The sequence below is a fragment of the Rhinatrema bivittatum genome, chromosome 8 (genome assembly GCF_901001135.1).
Source record: "Rhinatrema bivittatum chromosome 8, aRhiBiv1.1, whole genome shotgun sequence".
Lineage (NCBI taxonomy): Eukaryota > Metazoa > Chordata > Amphibia > Gymnophiona > Rhinatrematidae > Rhinatrema > Rhinatrema bivittatum.
This window is the reverse complement of record NC_042622.1, coordinates 175,463,380-175,484,586: the sequence shown is the minus strand read 5'-3', so window position 1 is coordinate 175,484,586 and position 21,207 is coordinate 175,463,380. Positions and strand designations below refer to the sequence as shown.

The 21,207-nt window shown below is 42.8% G+C and overlaps 1 protein-coding gene across 3 annotated transcripts in view; it reads right to left on the bottom strand.

Annotated features, from left to right (window-relative positions):
* LOC115098197 overlaps nucleotides 1–21,207 on the bottom strand; it is a 166,505-nt gene that overhangs the window by 64,062 nt on the left and 81,236 nt on the right. The gene's annotated exons all lie outside the window — the stretch shown is intronic.

The window sequence follows — 21,207 nt, the reverse complement described above, 5'->3', positions numbered from 1 at the left end:
TGAGGTGAATTCTGTGAGAAAATGCAGTAAGAGTAATTGTTCTACAGGAGTCTAAGCTGGGACTGAACTTATCTGGGATCCCTTTTTAGGTTGTATCTCTGAGAATTTAGGTCTGCTCAAACAATTACAGTTCATGAAAGGGATTTATTTCTTCCTTTACATATTCTGTTAAAGGATGAGTTTTCAAAACGTTACGCACATAAAAATTAGCATATACACCATCTCCTCTGGAAGGGCATTGCAGGCATCCACCATACTCTCGGTGAAGAAATATTTTCTGACGTTGGTTCTGAGTCATCCTCCCTGGAGTTTCATTACGTGACCCCTAGTTCTACTGATTTCTTCCAACAGACAAGGTTTGTTGATTGTGCATCATTAAAACCTTTCAGGAATCTGAAGGTCTGTATCATATCTCCCTGCACCTCCACTCCTCCAGAGTATACATATTTAGGTCCTTCAACCTCTCCTCATAAGTCATTTGATGGAGACCCCCCACTATTTTTGTCAGCCTTCTTTGGACCACCACCATCCTGTCTCTGTCCCTTTTGAGATATGGTCTCCAGAACTGAACAATACACGAAGAAGTGTGGAAGAGGGGAAGGTCAAATTCAATTCAGAAGACACTTAATTCTTTATTTATCATGAGAACTCCACTGTTCCAAAATATTCAGAGTAAAGTGAATAAAATGGTCCCCCGACACGGACTCCGGGAGGCACAACACAATGCATCTCAGAAGATCTCGAGAGATGGACGGGGGTAATCTGGATGCAGGCGCCTCCTGCAGGTCGTGTGATCCAGGTAGCTGGCGCCTCCAGCAAGTCGTGCGATTCAGAGGCTGAGCTGGCGCCTCCAGCAGGTCGATTCGGGTAGTCAAGAATAGTCCAGGAGTCAAGAACCAAAGGATACTCCACAGCCAGTCCAGGGATCAGGAACCAAAGGATACTCCGCAGCCAGTCCAAGAATCAGATACCAGGGAAGAACAGCTGCCAGTCCGGGAATCAGGCACGGGAGGTCAATCACAGGCACAGAGCTCAGGAACAAACCGCAGGAGCCAAGAAGCCAAGGCAAGGTCTGAAGGTACAGGCCTTGCCTTAAATAGTCCCCGAAGATGGAGCCCACAGGAAGGAGCCCAACCCATATCCTGTAATGACTCCTATAACTCCAGGCTACTGCCGCGCGCGCAACCCTAGGGGAACCCAGGGGGCGGAGCCGGCCGCGCAAGGAGGACGCCGCGGCCATGTTGGTTGGGCAGCAGATACTGCTGCAGGAAGAGCCTGCCGATGCCGAGCCTCAACATCGGTGGGTCGGCCCACCGCACCGGTGAGTGACTGGCCCCGGTCGTGGCTTGCCGGGGCGGCGGCTATAACACCTTCAGCAGAGTCTCCATTAATTTTCCCACCATTGAGGTGAGGCTAACCGACCTGTAGTTTCCAGCCTCCTCTCTGCTCCCACTCTTGTGAAGCGGGACCACTACCACTCTTCTCCAATTACTCGGCACCACTTCCATTTCCAGGAATCTATTGAACAGATCACTCAGAGGACCCGTCAGCACATCTCTGAGCTCCTTCAGTATCCTGGGATGAACCTCATCAGGCCCATGGCTTTGCCCACTTTCAGTTTTCCTAGCCCTTCCCATATATTTTCTTTTATAAATGGAGTTTCGTTTACTCCACCCATATCCACAGACTTGTTAAATAGCGACGGTCCTTCTCCTGGGTCTTCTTTAGTGAAACCCGAACTGAAGTATTTTTCCACCATTTCTTTGTCTCTCTCCACACATTGATCCTTGTCACCGTTCAATTTCACTATACCACTTCGGACTTTTCTCCTTTCTCTGATGTATCTGAAAAATGTTTTGTCACCTCGCTTTACCTCTTTGGCTACCTTTCTTCCGCCTGACTTTTTGCTTTCTTGATTACTTTCTTTGTCTCTCTCAGTTTCACCAGATATTCTTCCCTATGTTTCACTTTTTGGGATCCTTTATATTTCTTGAACGCTGTTCTTTTTGCTTTTATTATGTCAGCTGCCTCCCTTGAGAACCAGATTGGTTTCTTATTTCTCTTACTTTTGTTTACTTTTCTAACATATAGATTTGTTGCTTTTGTTATTGCTCCTTTTACTTTGGCCCACTGTTATTCCACCTCTCCCATTTTCTCCCAAATCTTCTAGTTTTACCTCCAGGTATGTCCCCATTTCATCAAAGTCCATATTTTTGAAATGCAAAACTTGGATCTTCGTGTGACTTCTCCATGTCTTATTTGCAATGTCAAACCATACCGTGTGATGATCACTGATGTTGAAGTGGGCACCCACCCGGACATTAGAGACATTCTCACCGTTAGTGAGCACTAGGTCAAGTATAAGACCCTCCCTCGTGGGTTCCATTACCATTTGTTTGAAGAGAGCCCCTTGCAGGGCATTCACTATTGCTCTGCTTCTGTTAGATTCTGCAGAAGGGATTCTCCAGTGTACGCCCGGCACATTAAAGTCTCCAACAATTAGAACTTCTCCTTTCCTTCCCATATTTTGAATGTCTTCAACCAGATCCCTGTCCAGTTCTTCTGTTTGAGTCGGAGGTTTGTAAACCACACCAGTAAAAATGGATGAACCATCAACTTTTTTTAGGATATCCATAATGCTTCTTCTCTACCCCACTATCCGTGCAGTTCAGTTGATTGGATATTGTTTTTGACACAGAGAGATACTCTACCCCTTTTTCTGGCCTCTCTGTCCTTCCTTAACAAGTTATAGACCAGTATGGCTGTATCGCAATCATGAGAATCAGTGAATCACGTCTCCATAACAGCAACAATGTCCAAGTCTGCCTCCACCATTAGAGCCTGCAGATCTGGGATTTTATTGCCCAAAGTATGAGCATTTGTAGTCATAGCATTCCAATTTTTTTCCTTTGATTTGTTGTGCTTTGTATGTACCTTTTCTGCTTTTTTGTGCTGACTGATTTTGTTATTTTTTCCTCCCATATCCTGTATTGCTTGGGGGTGACATGTCAATTTCATTGGCCATCTCCTGCCACCCCCATTGTTTAGTTTAAATGTCTGATAATATATGATCTAAATTTCTCACTTAGCATCTTCCTTCCTGCTGCAGACAAATGTAGGCCATCCTTACCATATAGCCTTTTACTGTTCCATACACGACTCCAGCCTCCAAAGTATCCAAAACCATTTTCTGTACCCCGGGTTTTGAGTCAGGAATTAAAATTATTTATATGGCATAGAAGGTCTCGATGATTTGGAGAAGGATTGTGAACTGGTGAAATGATTAACAAAACTGATTATTTCCTTGACGCACACGTTTTAAGATTCATAAATCCTGATGTATGCGAGCAAATCCTACTTTATTTTCAAGCATAAACTATAGACACGTATATTTTTTGAACAGGTAGGAAAAGTTTGCATATTCAATGCATTGATATTCATGATTTCAATGTATTCAAGTATTTTCATGTAAGCTTACATAAATGCGTATGTTGTGAGGTAAGGATATGTGTATTTTATAAAACATGAGTATATCCTATGCACGGGTTATAAAATATTAGTATAAATCTGCGTGCAGTGGCATATGCATACATATGCCACTGCACGCATTTCCTTGAAAGTTATCCTCTGTAGCTTTTTTTTTTTCAGTATTTGTTAAATAAATTGACAATGGTATATTTTGATTGAAAAAATGTTTATTATGCTTATCTTTTAGAATAGGATTATTTCTTTGTCAGATTAATGTATGGACTGGAACTTTTGACATGTTTTTTAGGGTTAATTTTCAAAAGGATTCTGCATACTAAATTGAAAGTTACACATATAAGTAGAATGCATCCATGCAAGTAGTATTTTGTAAAAGCCTGAAGGGAGGGTAATTTTCAACACTGTGAGTAAATCAGCACATATATGTTTAAGTTTGTTTATACAAATTTATGCCTGTATTTTATAAACTCTATGGGCCTTATTTTAAAAAACATTTAAATATTTAAAACTGGAGAGGAAGTGACGTCACTCCTCATGTAAGCAGTCTCCCTGAACTGCTCTCCGAGCCTATTGGGCTTAGAGCGTGATTAATCGCCACCAACACGCCAAAAAGCTGACCTGACGACTCCTGTGAGTTTACTAACAGCCTGGGAGATGACCTCGAAAAAGAAAATACCCGACTTGCGCAAATATTCCTTTGCCCGCGGTGAAGACGACTCGGACCCGGGGAAATCCAAGATGGTGGCGGCGGACCTAATTGCTGAAATGGAGGAGGAGAGCGACGACCCGTCTGCCACGAATGATTTAATGCCTACCCGAAACGAGATGCGAAGGTGGTTTGGGGAGCTACGACAAGACCTAAAATCATATAAATCAGAGATTGCAGCGCTGCTTGCCGAGATTAAAGAAGAAATGCAGAGCTGGGGCGCCGCATGGAGGAGGCAGAGATTCGACTTGACACGCAGGGAGAAGGCTGGGACGCTATGCGGAGAGAACACATGCAGCTACAACAGTCTTATTGCTCTCTATCGGAAAAACTTGAGGACACTGAAAATCGCAGTCGGAGGTGCAACATTAGGATTCGGGGGGGTCCCAGAGTCTGAGGACTTTAATGACTGCATGGAGGTTGTAGAAAAAATTTCTTCTTTCTTTCTTGCTAAGGTTGATGCCCATGCTGCTTTACCAGCTGCTGTTATCAAAGTGGAAAGGGCCCACCAGACCCTGGGACCCAAACTAGCAAATAGACCTAGAGACATCGTGGTCTGCTATCACTCTTTCATCCAGAAAGAAAAAATCTTTAATATTGCTCGATGGCAGAAAACTTGGCAATGGGAAGGTCATGAAATTGCTATATTTGCGGATCTTTCTTCTGCCACATTGAAGAAGAGACAGGATTTTTGCTGTGTAACTACGAAATTAAATGAAGCCAACATCAGATACAGATGGTTATACCCCGGAGGACTGGCCTTTATGATTCAGGGCACCACTCATCGTACCAAATCAGTACAGGAGGCCACTGAGATTTTAAAAGCTGAGGGAATGCCAGTTGATCCTCCCCTGGTCGTGTCTGGGGAACAGGGCGGGCTTACACCCCGGAGAGCACCACAACCATGTTGGAAAAGGGTCCCTAAGGGCCGGCGAAGACTACAACGGAACTCGGCTGACGATGGCCCAGGGGAGGCCCCTGCCTGATTGATTGGTTGGCAATCATCCTTTCTACTTCGAATCCCATTGCGCTGTGATACTGCAGCGGAAGGAACGTGGTCAGAACGTTACAAGGCGTCTTTTCTGAATCCTTATTGCACTACAAATTGTTAGGGTCATTATGTTTTGGACTTTATCATTGTTGGTTAGGCTATTTTGTTGTATTGAAGAGCAAGCCCAGAGGCCGGGTGTCATGGGAAGTGATATTTGTCTTCCTCCATGGAATTCTGGCACACCAAGGCTATGCTCCAGGTTGTATAGGGAAGGGTTGGGGGAGAGGGGGAGGGGGTTAGGGGTAGGGGAACATAGATGTGGCATGGAAGATGGGTGCACTTTCATTTCTGCGATGGGGGTCAGATGCATGGGGGTATATTTTCTCATAAGCTGGGAGGAGAATGTTCGAGTTTTTCATGATGGCTACCTTTAAATTTCTCTCCTTAAATGTGAAAGGTCTCAATACACCAAGAAAGAGAAAATTGCTGTTTAAAGAGCTTGACCGAATGAATGTTGATGTTGTACTGGTACAAGAGACCCATTTACGGAAGAGATATCAAAGACTGATGAGTAATCCTAAATATCCACACCAATACTGGGCTGCAGCCACGGTTGCTTCTAAATATTCGGGGGTGGGGATTATGCTTCATAAGGACTTTCTTTTTGAATTAAAAGAAACTTATGAGGATCCTAACGGTCGCTTTCTATTAGTGAAATTGTCCACAGGGGGGGAGTTGTACACTTTGGTATCAATCTATGGCCCCACATCCCAAAAGGCGGATTTTTATCATTCTTTAAATCAGCTATTGACCGCTAGGGCTGAAGGCTCTTTGATCCTGGGAGGGGACTTTAATTTAACTCTTAATCCCCATCTAGATACCTCGCATGGCTCCAGTTCAGACTCCAAAAAAGCTAGGGGTGCACTGAAAGCTTTGTTACGTTGTCAAGGTCTATGGGACATGTGGAGGTCTCGGTATCTGACTTCGAGAAATTACACTTTTTTTTCTGTCTTGCACACTAGTTACTTCGGGATAGATATGTTCCTTGGTAGTGCGGGCTTTCTCTCCAGGGTTATCAAGGTTGACATTGAGCCTATTTTATGGTCTAACCAAGCTCCTATTTGGTTTACGTTACAGCTACAGGACTACGATCAAGGTACCAGATTTTGGAGGCTAAATGACTCTCTTTTTGATGACCCTGATTATGTGCCACAGGTAGAGTTGGCCATCCAGGAATACTTGAAAATAAATGATACTGGAGAAGTTAATCCGGTGGTACTATGGGAATGTTTAAAGGCAGTCCTTAGGGGCAAATTTATTGCACGTGCAGCACTGTTAAAGAAACAGCGTGAGCATGAATGGACCCAGCTCCTTCTTAAGCTTAAGGAATTGGAGCGCATACATAAACATTCTGTCTCCTCCTCGTAGACTTTCACCCAATTGGATGACATTAGAAATCGCATTACGTCCCTAGATGCGGCGTTTATAGCCCATCACATGCAAATGACCCAGCAAAAATATTTTGAAGGGGGGAACAAAGCCGGGAAAGTGTTGGCCAATGTTTTGAAACGCCGGCAAGCACAAACTACAATTGTTAAGATAAAAAGCAAGGAGGGCGGTATGCTGACAGATAATAAATCTATTAGACGGCGATTTCACCAATTCTATTCTGAACTTTATTCGATGGACGAGGATATCTGTCTTGGGGACATTGACAAATACTTGGAGGCCTCCACAGTTCCAGTACTAGAGGATCCCCAACAACATATCCTGAATAAGGATATATCGGAGCAGGAAATCATACATGCTATCCGCTCCCTCAAACCCGGGAAATCGCTGGGAATTTATGGCTATACAGGTCGGTTTTACCAAACATTCACCCCATATTTAGCCCCTGTTTTAGCCAAATTCTTTCTAGCCCTAAAAGAAGGGACGCCACTATCTGCATCTGCTAACACTGTTGGTATCACGATTCTTGCAAATCCGGGGAGGGATCCTACCATATGTGGCTCATACAGACAGATCTCCCTCATAAACATTGATTTGAAAATCCTAGCTAAAATGTTAGCAACCCGGTTGAACAGCTTTATTGCTCAAATCATACACCTAGATCAAGCAGGATTTATACCAGGCCGTCAAGCAAGTGACAATGTTCACAAAATCATTGATATGTTTTGGTGGGTAAAGAAGTGTAATATTCCTGCAGTGGCGCTTCGGTAGACGCAGAGAAAGCTTTCGACATGGTGCACTGGCCCTATCTTTTTGCACTATTGCGGAAATTGCAATTTGGGGACTATTTCATACAATGGATTCAGCAATTATACAATAACCCCTTAGCATGTATAAAAATAAATGGGGGATATTCACCCACCTTCCCAGTAAGACGTGGTACCAGACAGGGATGCCCTCTGTCACACCTTCTTTTTGTGATTTTCTTAGAACCATTCGCAAATCTAGTGCGGAGTCATCCTGGTATTAGAGGTGTGGAGGTGGGGCAGTTTTCCTCCAAATTGTCTCTGTTTGCGGATGATATTCAGATACTAGTTACTGATCCTGACATGTCCTTATCCCATTTGATGGAAGCCATGGAAGAGTTTAGCAGGGTCTCTGGTTTTAGGCTCAATTGGAAAAAGTCGGAGATTCTAAATATTAATATTTCTCGTTCTTCTGAAATGATGCTTAAGATGTGGTTCCGCTTTAAGTGGGCCCAAAATAAATTAAAATATTTGGGGGTGTACATCAGTGCTTCACAAGACCTGTTTCAATTGAGCTATGATAAATTGTGGTCCACGATTCTCAAAGAACTGGAGGAGTGGGACAGATATAGCATATCTTGGCTAGGCAGAATTGCCGCTGTTAAAATGAAAATCCTTCCCAAATTGTTGTATCTGTTTCAGACCTTGCCTATTGATGTTCCAAGACAAAGGCTAGCCCAGTGGCAGAAGAGATTGATGCTTTATATATGGGGTGGTAAACGACCACGGATTGCCCGACACATTCTGTATAAGTCCCAAAAACGGGGAGGCCTGGGAGTTCAAATTTAGAACGATATTTTATAGCGGCTTGTTTTAAAACGATTGCAGACTGGCATAAGCAGACTAATCCAAAGCCTTAGTTTCTCTTTAGCCAGCAACTTGTTGGAGATTTACCTTTATGTAGTTTATTTTGGCAGCCCAAGCAAACCTGGATGGTACATCTTGAGGAGGTTCTACCTCCAACTATGTTACTTTCCCTTCGGCTCTGGTCTGCTAGAAAATGCCTACTTCTTGGGAATTGAGAATACCATCATGCCACCTATTTATATGCTAATAAGGATTTTACTCCAGGCTACGAGAATCTGGCTTTCCAGAGGTGGAAGAAACGGGGTATTAGCTTATGGGGGCATATCCCGGGGCTTAAAGGCTTTCTCTCTTTTCAGGATCTGCAATTGAGGTATGGTCTTGAGGGGTCTGATATCTTTTTATATCTACAGTTACATCACTTTGCACAGTCTTCTTTGCTTTGGGGACATCTCCAACTAGGGAAGTCTGAGTTCGAAACAATATGTCAAAAAGCAGACTTTACCGTTAAACTGTTGTCAGTGCTGTATACTATGTTGGGAATGGAACCATTTGTGAAAACTACCACTATGTTGGCGAGGGAACATGATTTACATGTTACTTTCTCACCACAGGAGTGGGAGGGGATTTTCATAGGCCTAGGTAAGGGGCTAATTGCCACTTCATTAATTGAAAACTCATTGAAGATGTTGTTTAGATGGCATTATTATCCGATTCGCCTACATCGTATGATGCCACATATTTCTGATCAGTGTTGGAGGGGGTGCCGTAGTCCGGGCAGCTATTTTCATATGTGGTGGGCTTGTCCTTTACTTCGCCCATTGTGGAATGCTATTGAATCCTGGATTTAATGGATGTGTGGTGTTTCTGAGGGATTGCTCCCGCAGCATGCATTATTGGGCACATCCATGATCCCGGGAAAAGAGAGTTATAATAGATTAGAAAACTATATTTATACAGCCACTAGGATCGAAATTGCAAAGAAAAGGAAGTCTGCTCAGTTACCGACTTTGGTCGAAGTACAAGTTAAACTGGGACACATGTATATTATGGCCGAGATTACTGCTAGGCTCAAGAAACAGCTTCGACGGTTCCAGGACATTTGGACAGTGTATAGTACATGTAAGGAGGAGTTCTGTCGTGATACAGCCAAATGAAGTATACCTTTCACGTTATCCAGGATATCTCTGATTAGCATTATCCTATTGCAATATGACTCTCTATCATTCACCCAACGTTCCATTATTATTATCAGCATAAGGGGGGGGGGAGTTCGGGGGATAAAATGTAAAATGTATAACATACACAGAGGCTAAGACACGTGGCCTATGGTACATTCATTTTATTCTCATGGGATGATATGTATACATTGCCATAAGATTATACTTGCTGTTACAGGTTTGGATATGGATACATGTTTCCAGGGTATTGTCCCCGTTTAGGGACCTGTATATGTTCAGGGTTTTGGCCCTTGTTTCCATATGTCTTATATTGTCTTTAATAAAAAATATTTCAATTATAAAAAAAAAAATATTTAAAACTGGATTTTACACATGGAAATGCACTTCATCCATATAAGTGGTCTTTTGAAAATTGCTACAATATGTGCCATTTAATTGTCCATAGGATTTACTGCGTAAAGTGCACTTACGCAGGTAAATTACTTTTGATAATTGCAACAATAGTAGTTACATTTATGTGTAACTACTTTTGAAAATGACCTCCTACCGAGTGAATTTTCAAAGGAGTTATATGGGGTAGATTTTAAGAGAAGCACGCGCGGAGTACATTTGTGCACACTACCCAGCGCGCAGAAATGTACACCCGATTTTATAACATGCGCGCGCTGTCACGCGCATGTTATAAAATCCGGGGTCGGCATGTGCAAGGGGGTGCACACTTGTGCACCTTGCACACTCCGAGCCCTAGGGGAGGCCCGATGGCTTTCCCCGTTCCCTCCAAGGCTGCTCTGAAATCGGAGCGGCCTTGGAGGGAACCTTTCTTCTGCTTCCCCCCACCTTCCCCTCCCTTCCCCTATCTAAGCCACCCCCCAGCCCTACCTAAATCCCCCCCTTCCTTGTTTAACTTTTTACGCCTGCCTTTGTCAGGCGTATCTTGCGCGCGCCGGCCAGCTGCCGGCGTGCCAACCCCAGGCACAGCCGCTGTGCCGGAAGCCTTGGTCCCACCCCCGGGCTGCCCCGGATCGGCACCATGCCCATGACCCCGCCCCCTTTTCAAAGCCCCAGGACATACGTGCGTCCCGGGGCTTGTGCGCGCCGCTGAGCCTATGCAAAATAGGCTCGGCGTGCGCAGGGGCAGGTTTTCAGGGTTACGCGTGTAAGTAACAATGCTAAATAAGAACTATTTACGATGTTAAATTATGAACTAATTACAATGCTTAATAAGAATTTACTGAAGTTATAATGCAAGACAAGAAGACCTCTACTTCTTGAACACAGTTACAATGTAAACCGATGTGATATTCTAAATCGAAGACGGGTAAATAAGAACCAATAAATAAATAAATAAGTTACGCGCGTAGCCCTTTGAAAATCTACCTCATGTGTGCAAATGTAGCATACTAGCGTAACAATTTTCAAAAGCCATTTTCCTGCACAAGTGCACACTCTATGATAATTCAATGCCATGTGTTATAGCAATTTTCAAAAGCCCGCTTACATGGGTAAAGTGCATTTACTCAGGTAAAACCCAGTTTTCAGTGTATAAATGCTTTTGAAAATCAGGCCTTAATGTAGGAAGGGAGAAGATGATGGGTGGACTTTTTTTTCTAAAACGGTCTTGTGTCAAAAAATTGCAACTACAATTCAAATAACTGGGAGCCCTTAGTCTCTGTATTTGTCTTCCTTTCTTAGCCATGCCCTTGATTACCAATTGGGAGGTCTAGAAGTGGCCCCAAATTAATGGTCAGTGATGAGACAAGAATGAGAGAAGAAAGGCGGAGGGAAAAGTAGCTGACTCTCTATTTTTTCAGCTGGCAGTAAATTGTTCAGATGGGACTTACTCCTCCTCTCTTCCTGAAGTTTGCACTGTCTTCTGACTTGTGGCACAGGCTAATTTTGATGTGAATAGGAGGCACCGCTACCTTAAGGTCTGTGGCATTTTGTCTCTTTCACAGTGTCCAGCTTATCCCATTTAAACTGAAACAGCAGCGTTAACAGAAATGCCTTTGGATAATTAGGTTGACAGCACAAATGCAGTCATTAAGATTTCCCTATTTTGTTCTGATTCTTATTTTATTCCTGAATAGATATCCGTGCTGAAAGGTTTTGAAAGCTCCTCCTTCTCAGCCATTCACACTAACCACTTTGCTAAGGAATTTTCCCATAAACGAAAAATGGGAGAAACCTGTTACTACACCTTACCCTAGAATCCAGATTACTGAAATGTGAGGACTTCCAAAAAACTAAAAAGCTTCCAAATTTGTCCATATGGAACTTTGGCTTTCAAATTTAAAAAAATCTTATCAAATCTTAGGTTGCACAAAACATTCTCTAAAATAATCAAGATCTGAAGAGCTCACAAATGCAGTATACCACACAAAAGGAATGAAATAAAAAGATTCTATAATCAAATTCCCCTTGCTTGCCACCCCTAACATCCAACCAAAAAAAAAAAAATCAGATTACTGAAGTTATTTAATGTGCTCTCAGATCTGCCAAGGAGAGATTTAGCTCTCAACCCAAATGTGGCTTTGTTGAGCAGATTCTCTGAACAACTGCAGGTCATTCATGCAGAATGAACATTGCTGTATGCTACACGCTGTTAATGCAGGCCAGACTTCAGGACAATGTGCCTTTATTACAAGGCTGGATCGAGCAATGAACTATTGCACGAAAGCAGACCAAATCGCAGAAGGTATACAAGCCATAAATATTGCCCAGTAATATTCTAGAATATCTGTCTTGGGGATGGTATCTTGAGAATTCATCCTGACTATAATTAGGGTATAAAGATGTCATTAATAGCAACCTAACCATACTTGGAAAAGTTAATAGTGAAAGTAGAAATTATGGGCTTCATCAAGAGTGTGTCCAATGAGATTAATACCAAAGTTTTGTTCGATGTTTATCAAAGAAAACAGTCTAGTATCTTCAAAGTGAACAACACTAGCTCAACCCTGGTGCAGTTTTTGCAGGGCAGAAACATTTTGACAAATGCCCCCATTGAGGTCAATATTTAAAGCTCATTCAGCACTATTTAGCTGGATAAGTGTAACTTATGCAGTTAAGCAGCACCTGCTAACTGTAAGGTAGATTTTAAAAGCTTTCAGCGTGCAAAAACGGCCACATACACACAGAAGTGGGCCGCGTAGGAGGTATATGAAATTTAAATAGCCGGGAAGGGTGCACATACATTGAGGTACACGCGCCCAGAAAAAGTAGACGGAGGACAGGGCATGTTACGCGCAGGAGTCCGGTGAAGAGAGAGAGACATCATTAAATCATTTTTGAGCTTATTAGTGATGAAAATTCTAGCAAGAGGAGTTGATTTGTACACTGCAGTGTACAAATCAAATCTGCTAGCTGCTTTGTACAAATCACTTATAAGGTCTAAAATTCTTTAATGATGTCAATTTTACAATGGATACCTCTGAATTTTATAACCTACATGTGTAGGTTATAAAATAGCTCGTAATTTTTGTGCATGGCGAGATACGCGCATTTATGGGCGCACGCATGGCTCTTAAAATCTACCCTTATGTGCCTACACTCAGCAGCTGCCGCTTAGCTGCATAAGTCTCTCATGTGGCTAAAAAGTTAGCCGCGTAACTTCTGGGTGTGTAGTGGGCAGGGTTGGGGATGAGTGAGCTAGTCATGTAAGTTATGCAGTTAACTACTGGTATTCATTCTTAGCCACATAAGTTACGCAGCTAAATCAGACATACCATACAGCAGATCTAAACTTAGTTATAACTTACACGGCTAAGCGTAGATATATATATGTATATTCAGCGGCTTAGCCATGCCACTAAATATACCTTGTAACTTAGCTGGATAAGTTATATCCGGCAAACCCCTAGGGCTGGGGGGCAATAGTGGACAGCCGACCGCATCACAGTGATGCAGTTTCGCCCACCACGGTGCAACTGCGCTGTACACTATTGCCCCCATAGCATTACGGGAAAGGGTGTAGTTATTTTCCACAGTGCTGCCGGGAGATAACTCCTCCCAAACCCCACCCACACTCCTCCCCTTCCCCTAATTTTAATAATACAGCCGCGATGCCGGCACATCACAGAATAAAGAATGACCCTGTAAGTTACTTAAATGGCCAGCTTTGAACATTGACCTCACAGTGTCTCAGTAGGACAAGTTTCATCTAAGTCCCATTGATAAGCATCTGAAATGTTAATTTTTTTTATTGCCTTAGAGTAATTTGAAATGATCGTACAGGAAAGACCTCCAAACACAGATCTTTTATCTTTTCCATTCTTTTGGTCTTTCTGCTTATTAGAAAATGCCACACTGGAAGTCTATTGACATTTCTTATTTCTGTCAAGTTTTTAAAATTGAAAACACATACTCTGTAAAATCTCAATAAGAAGAGGTTTATATAAAAATAAATCAGCCTGGGCTCATGAAATGCAGATTTTTTTGAAGCAGAGCAGAAATAGCTCATTAATAATCTTCTAAAAAGCATCAGCCTGGGAGTAGCATTAGGGTTTTTATAACAAGAAACGCTTTTATTAATTTTATTTTATCGCATGTGTTATGATTATTACCTCCTAGTGTAAATGAAGGCAGAGATCTAATTCGCCAAAACAGCAGGAAGCGATGCTTACTGGCTGGAAATAAGATCATTTTCTCTGCCCCTAAGGACTATTAGACGCTGATTGCTCAATCAAATTTCAGGTGTCAATCTGGTGCAGGAAAGTGAACAAAATCCTTAAAGATGGCTTTGCATCAGGTTTTGATTCACACAGAGAACCTTGACTTCCATGCTGCTGCCACAATAACACAAATTTAAATCTATTGAAAATGCTGTGCGCTGTACAATACAATGGCCTCATTCTAGAATATGGCATTTATTTTGCATGTGTGGAGGATGCAGTAATGTACTCTGATGGTTCGCAAATGGGATAGCATAAGAAAAAAGGACAAATAATATGTGTTATTGTGCTTGCAACTTTTAGCGTGGGCTATTTAACATCTTTGCATGTGCTATATTTTGTTTGCAAAACCATTCGCAAAATTGCTAATGAGCTGAAAAATCAGGCAAATCAGTTCATTCGCTATTTCACAATGGTAAATCTATGTCATAAAAATGCGTGAATGGCCCTTTTTCTGTCAAACATATCTATACCTGGAGAGATGTCATTAATTAGTTTTTCTGCAAAAAAAAGCTAGCGATCGCTCGGGAATGCTTTCATATGGAAGTCATCGCGGGAGCTGACCTGTAAGAAAATGTCCCGGCACCTCGAGCAAAACACCTTCTGGAATCAGAGTATTCCCGCTTCTGTGCGTGAGCTCTGGCATGCTGTCACCCATACAAATATGAAAGTACATAATGATATACATCACTTATATTCCATAACTGGCGCTTACACTTAACCAACAATGCCTTAAATTATGGAATATAAGGATCTCATTGGCACAATAAGAGCACGCATTAAAGGGAGGAAGTGCATCTAGTGATTATTGCATTGAACTGCTGAGTAGGGAGAATCCCCAAGGAGTGAGTTTATGGGACCTCACTGCAAACAGATAATAAAACATATAATTTATGCATGTAAATGAACTTCTGAAAATTGCATGGGGGGTTGTGTACTTAGAAGTATGTGCAAAAGCGATTTCGTGTACACTTCTTTGCATTTTCAGGGCGGAGCTGGGGGGCATAGAGGGCATTCACACATACACTTTTGATTTTCAAACCCTACATGTAAATGTCCATATCTCCCAAGCAACATAATATGTGCATGTATGCTGTGCAGTGTACCCACTGATTTTCAAAATGGACTTATGTGCAGAAGTCTGCTTTGAAAATTTGAGCAAAGGTCTGCGGGGTTCTTTCTAAACTCAGACTTTAGCCCAACACGTGCTGCTATAAAATTATCCTCCCTATATATTTGACTGGCAATATTGTGTGAGTATTTGTACTGGTTTATTTAATTTAAAATAATGTATGATTGAGAACATATTTTCAGCAACAGTTTTCTGAAATGCAGATTATTCTTCATCAGTTGCCATGTCAGAATAATATTCCAAGATCTTGTGGAACAAAGGGCACATGAAAGATCTAACTGACATACTCAACTGATAAAATATGATAATGATGATGTTCAGAACACAGAACCATACAGAGCTGTGGGCTACATCAAATGTATTACATATCAGGCTTACATGTATTATAATCACAAAGTCTGAAGAGGGATAAGTACTGCACAAGAAGCAAACATTTCTTTCATAGAAAGGAAGTTCTATAACAAGAGTTTAAGATATGAGGAGCTAATACAACAGACAGCAGAAAACATTTCCTCAAGGAAAAGGTGGAGGATGCCTGAAACACTAATGGAATTGAAAAAAGCCTGAGAAAAGGACAGAGGATCCCTGGGTGCAGAGACGTGAAGAAAAAGCGAAGCTACTTACCTGTAACGGGCGTTCTCCATGGACGGCAGGACAAATGAGCCACACAAGTGAATGATGTCTCCCGATGGCGTTGACGCTGGAAAACTCCCCCAGAATGCTTACTGAGCAAACACAAGCCTTTTGAGCATGCGTGGAAGTTCCCAATTTGTCGCCGCCACACGAGTCCTGTCAGTTATTCCCTGGCTGAGCTTCAACTTTGGGAAGAGAGAAGGATTTTTGTCTGATTTGTACTGCTGTCCATGGAGAAAGCCCTTTACAGGTACATAACTCCACTTTCTCCATGGACACATAGGACAAAAAGCCACACAATATGAGCTCAGGGTTGCATGAAAAATCTCAATATATGGTATTGTTCCAGCATCTACATATAGGGGTCCATATTCAAATGCTATTTAGACTGGGTCAGTAGAATGTAAAGAAAGATAGGAAGCCATTTTTTCTAATATTGGCAGAGGGGAGATGAGTTTTGAAGTAGAAGGTTTTGTTGGATTTGCCACGTACCATTTGACAAAGATTTTCCATATTTTTTGAGCAAAGGTTCAGGTAGTGGAGGAACCGACTGCCAAATTCTTTCAGATGAGTTATCTGATTCCAGTACTTAAAGTAGAGGAATAAAATGGCTCTTTTATTGTATTATCATGTCAGAACTTGTTTTCCCATATTTCTTTAGCCCTGGAGCCAAAGATATGAGTTTTTGCGCTAAGGAACTTGGTGTCAAGGATGTGGCGCCGAGAGGCGCGGCTCCAAGGGACATGGCACCAACTGGCACAGCTCAAGGCAGACTGTGCCAAAGTGGATGGTGCAAGGTCCTTGTGCCAATTTTGGTACTGAGGTATGTGTCCATGCCGGAACATTGGTGAGGCGTTTTTTTCTGATGTGAAGGACATTGCACCAATTTTTCCATTACTCAATGATCATGCCTCCTTGTTTTCAAAGATTCATTTGAACCTCAAGATTCCAACCTACCTGGTTCTGGTCTCTTTGATAAAATACTTTCTTTCTCTGAAGATGAAGAGAGCCTGTGGAGACAACTTCTCAAATGGGCTATAGATTGAGGAATCATGGTGTGGGCTCAGATATTTAAGAAATAATTTGTGCCTGTACATCTTACTTAACTTGAAGAGACTGTTACGCCCGTCGATCGCAGACGGCTGCGACCACTCATGCTCATCTCCTTTTTTCCTGAATCATCAATCCTAGGAAGAATGGCGGTCTCCGCCAACCACCGCCGACCTCCCTGGTGTCCCCGGGACAGCGTGGGCACTGCCAACCGCCATCTTGTCTCCGGAATCACCTAAGGCGCGCACACGCGCATAAGGGCCTCCTTTGTACACTTCATGGCAGGAACCTCGGGGGCGTCCCCTCTGGATGACATCAACTCACTGCGGTACTTAAGCTGACCGGCCCTTTGCTTCAACGAGTTAGCAAGGAGTTCCCTCGTTGCTGAATCCGCTCCATTCTTGGACTTCCAGTTCCAGATTCCTTTCTTGGCATGTGGACGCTCCGGGTACTCGTTCCTCGGGGGCCCTTCCATGATCCTGGCTATCCGCTCCTCTGAGGGCCTTCCTGCTTTGGACTACTACCTGACCTGCTTCTCGGGACAGACGTCAATGATACTAGCTTTACTGGTTTGTACACTGCAGCTAGCAGAGACTACAGAGTACAAATCAACTCCTCTTTTTAGAATTTTCATCACTTATAAGGTCAAAATTTCTTTAATGATGTCAGTTTTACAATGGATACCTCTGAATGTGTCTGTAACACCACCCCACCTCTCTCTCATGCCTACAGTAAAGTGGCACATGTAACATATGCATGTCAGCTGAGGGAAATAGGAAAATTGGTTCTTACCTGCTAATTTTCATTCCTGTACTACCACGGATCAGTTCAGACAGATGAGTTTTGCCTCCCATCCAGCAGATGGAGACAGAGAAATTTTGACTGACTCTGCCACTTTGAAAGGTTTTGCCAGATGCAAAACCTTTCAAAACCAATTGAACTATTTTACAAGAAGCAAACATTGCCTACACCAAACCCTGTGTAGGAGTAACCTGAACCTGAGCCATTCTTCATAGGAAAACAGAGAAAAAAGGTATCCGAGCGGACTCTCCTCTGTAACTGTGTGGATTACAAACTCCTGAGAATAGTGCCTGAAGCTCCCCTGTGGTTTCTTCTTTGTGACTCTATGAATAGACATCACCTGTCTGGTGCCAGCTTGCCTCCACAGATATCCAGGGACATTCTGTAAGTCATTCAGAGTCCATTCAGCCCAGGCAGGCCAAAGACACGCAGAGGGTTCTGGGGATGTTTTCTGTTCAGGCATACTTCTCATTTCCCTCTGTTGACTATCCAACCCAATGCCTTCAAGTGCTGGAGGACTCAATCCACTGCTTCTTGACACGAGGACTCTGTCTTCACTCGAATCAGCCAGTCGTCCAAGTAGGGGTGGACCAGAACCCCTTCCTTGTGGAGAGCTGCCACCACCATGACCATGATCTTAGTAAAAGTCCTGGGAGCTGTTGCCAATCCAAAAGGCAGGGCTCAAAACTGGTAATGCTCTCCCAGACCTTGAACCTCAAATATTTCTGGTGATTGTGCCATATCCCGATGTGCAGATATGCTTCTGTCAGGTCCAAAGATGCAAGATACTCCCCTCTGTGTACAATGCAATGACGGACCACAGAGTCTCCATATGGAAGCGGGGGATTCTCAAAGTCTTGCTTACCTTCTTTAAATCCAGAATGGGACGGAAGGTACCTTCCTTTTTCGTTACCACGAAATAGATGGAGTAATGACCCCGCCTTCACTCTTCCGGAGGCACTGGCATGATGGCTCCCAGCTCTTGGAGGTGGAGGACGGTGTCCCGAACCACCACCCTCTTCTGCTCATAAGAGCACGGGGAAACCAGAAAACGATCTCTTAGAGGCCGAGCAAATTCTAAAGCATAGCCTTTTTCTATGACACTTAAGACCCACTGGTCCGACGTGATCTTGACCCACTCCTCGTAAAAAAGAGCCAACTGGCCCCCTATCGCTGCACCGAGGAGTGAGTCAGTCTCGCCTAATTGGGGGGATTTAACTCCGCCCTGCCCCTGGGAAGAGCCATCTTGCCCAGGCCAGTATCCAAGAAAGGACCGGATCCACGATTGCTGCCTGCTGGTGCCTTGACGTGAAGAGGACCCTGAAGATCTAGAGGACCTGAATTGTCGATTTCCACGAAAGCAAGAATGAGAGGGAAAAGCATGTCTAGCCTTTGGTTTGTCCTCTGGGAGCTTATGCACCTTATTCTCCCTGAGGGACTTGATCATTTCTTCTAAGTCCTTCCCGAAGAGCAACTTCCCTTTAAAGGGCAGCGAACCAAGCTGTGTCTTGGAAGAAATATCTGCTGCCCAATTCCTCAACCAGAGGAGTCTCCGAGCTTACACTGCCGCCACCATGGACCTCGAAGAATTATGGAGAAGGTCATAGAGAGCATCCGCACTGTAGGCCACTAAAACTTCCAGCCGCTCGACCTGTACGGACTCCGCAGGTGACAGGGTCCTGTCCATCTGTAATTGCTGAAACCAGTGCAGATCTTCTCTCAACATAAAACTGCTGCAAATAGCAGCACCGACACCTCAAAAATCTTGAGGTGACCTTCCAGCTTCCGATCCTGAAGATCCTTGAGCGCCACAGCACCGGTGACCGGAATGGTCATTTTCTTAGTGATTGCCAAATCCAAAGCATCCACCTTAGGAATCCTCAGGAGATCCAGCACTTCCTCCAGTAGCGGATACAACTTGTCCATGGCTCGCGTGACCTTCAGCCTCGTGTCCGGAGTATCCCACTCCCGGAAAAGCAAGGCAGTCATGGACTGATGGAATTTATTATTTATTTATTTATTTATTTATTTAAATCTTTTCTATACCTTTGTTAAGAAGGATCCGTCACAACGGTTTACAATAGGGCACATAAAACAAGGATGCTGAGATATATTAATTTACACAGGTGCCGTAATGATTCGGTACATAGTTTTCTAAATGATATAATTGGTTTGTGATACAATACTGTCCAGGAATTATCAGTTTAAAAACAATTCTAACTTTATAAGTGTCAATTTCTCTTCTGGTGAAGAACGAGAAGGTAGAGTAAAAACAGATAGAAATATAGCTACACACTTTATTTGTTCATACCTCTTACTTCGCCTGCCTCACTGTTTCCCCTTCTCTGTTTGGTAGGCTTGCTTGAATAGCCAAGTTTTTAAGCCTTTTCTGAAGGTTTTGTTGTCTTTTTGCAACCTTAACACTAGTGGCATGGTATTCCACAGTGTGGGTCCTGCCAAGGATAGTGCTCTCTCTCTCTTTCTTGAGTTAGTCTTGCTGTCTTAATTGATGGGATAGTAAGGAGTGCTTTATTCGCTGATCTTAGGTTTCTGTTTGGTACATGTACGCGGAGGGCTGTGTTAAGCCATTCCGCTTTTTTGTTATGTATTAATTTATGTATGATGCAAAGTGTTTTGTATTGTATTCTCTGCTCAACAGGTAACCAGTGTAACTCGGCTAGGGTTTCGGTGATGTGGTCTCTTTTACTTTTTCCGGTCAAAATTCTTGCAGCAGTGTTTTGTAAAATTTGTAGTGGTCTGAGTGAGGTGTATGGTAAGCCTAGTAGTAGCGCATTACAGTAGTCGATGCTTGCAAAAATCAATGCTTGTAGGACTGAACGAAAGTTCTTTGACGTTAGAAGTGGTTTGAGTCTTCTGAGTACCATAAGTTTAGCGAATCCTTCTCTAACTTTTAAGGATATATGTTGTTTTAAGCTTAATTCGGTGTCAATTATAACTCCTAGGTTCCGTACTTTCTCCGCTAGTTCGATCTTTTGGTTGTTTTTGAGTGTGATAGTGTTTTGAATGATCTCTGTCTTTTTGCGTTCTAGATGTAGGAATTCTGTTTTCTCTATGTTGATTACTAGCTCCATTTGGTTTAGTAATTGTTTTATGATATCAAGGTACATGTTAGCAATATTTAATGTTTTTTCAATAGTTTCATCTATGGGAAGTATTAGCTGTATATCGTCAGCGTATATATAGTATGTTACGCCCAGCCCGGCTAGTAGGTGGCATAAAGGTAACAGGTATATGTTAAAGAGTGTAGCAGATAGAGCTGACCCCTGTGGTACTCCTGTTTGTAGGTGTATTTTTTCTGACATTACGTCTTTGATTTGAACTTGGAAATATCTGTTACTTAGATATGATCTGAACCATTTGATAGTAATGTTACTCAATCCTATTTCCTCTAGTCTATTTAAAAGTATGTCGTGATTTACGGTGTCAAATGCTGCTGACAGGTCCAGCATCACTAAAATATAGTGTTTGCCATTGTCA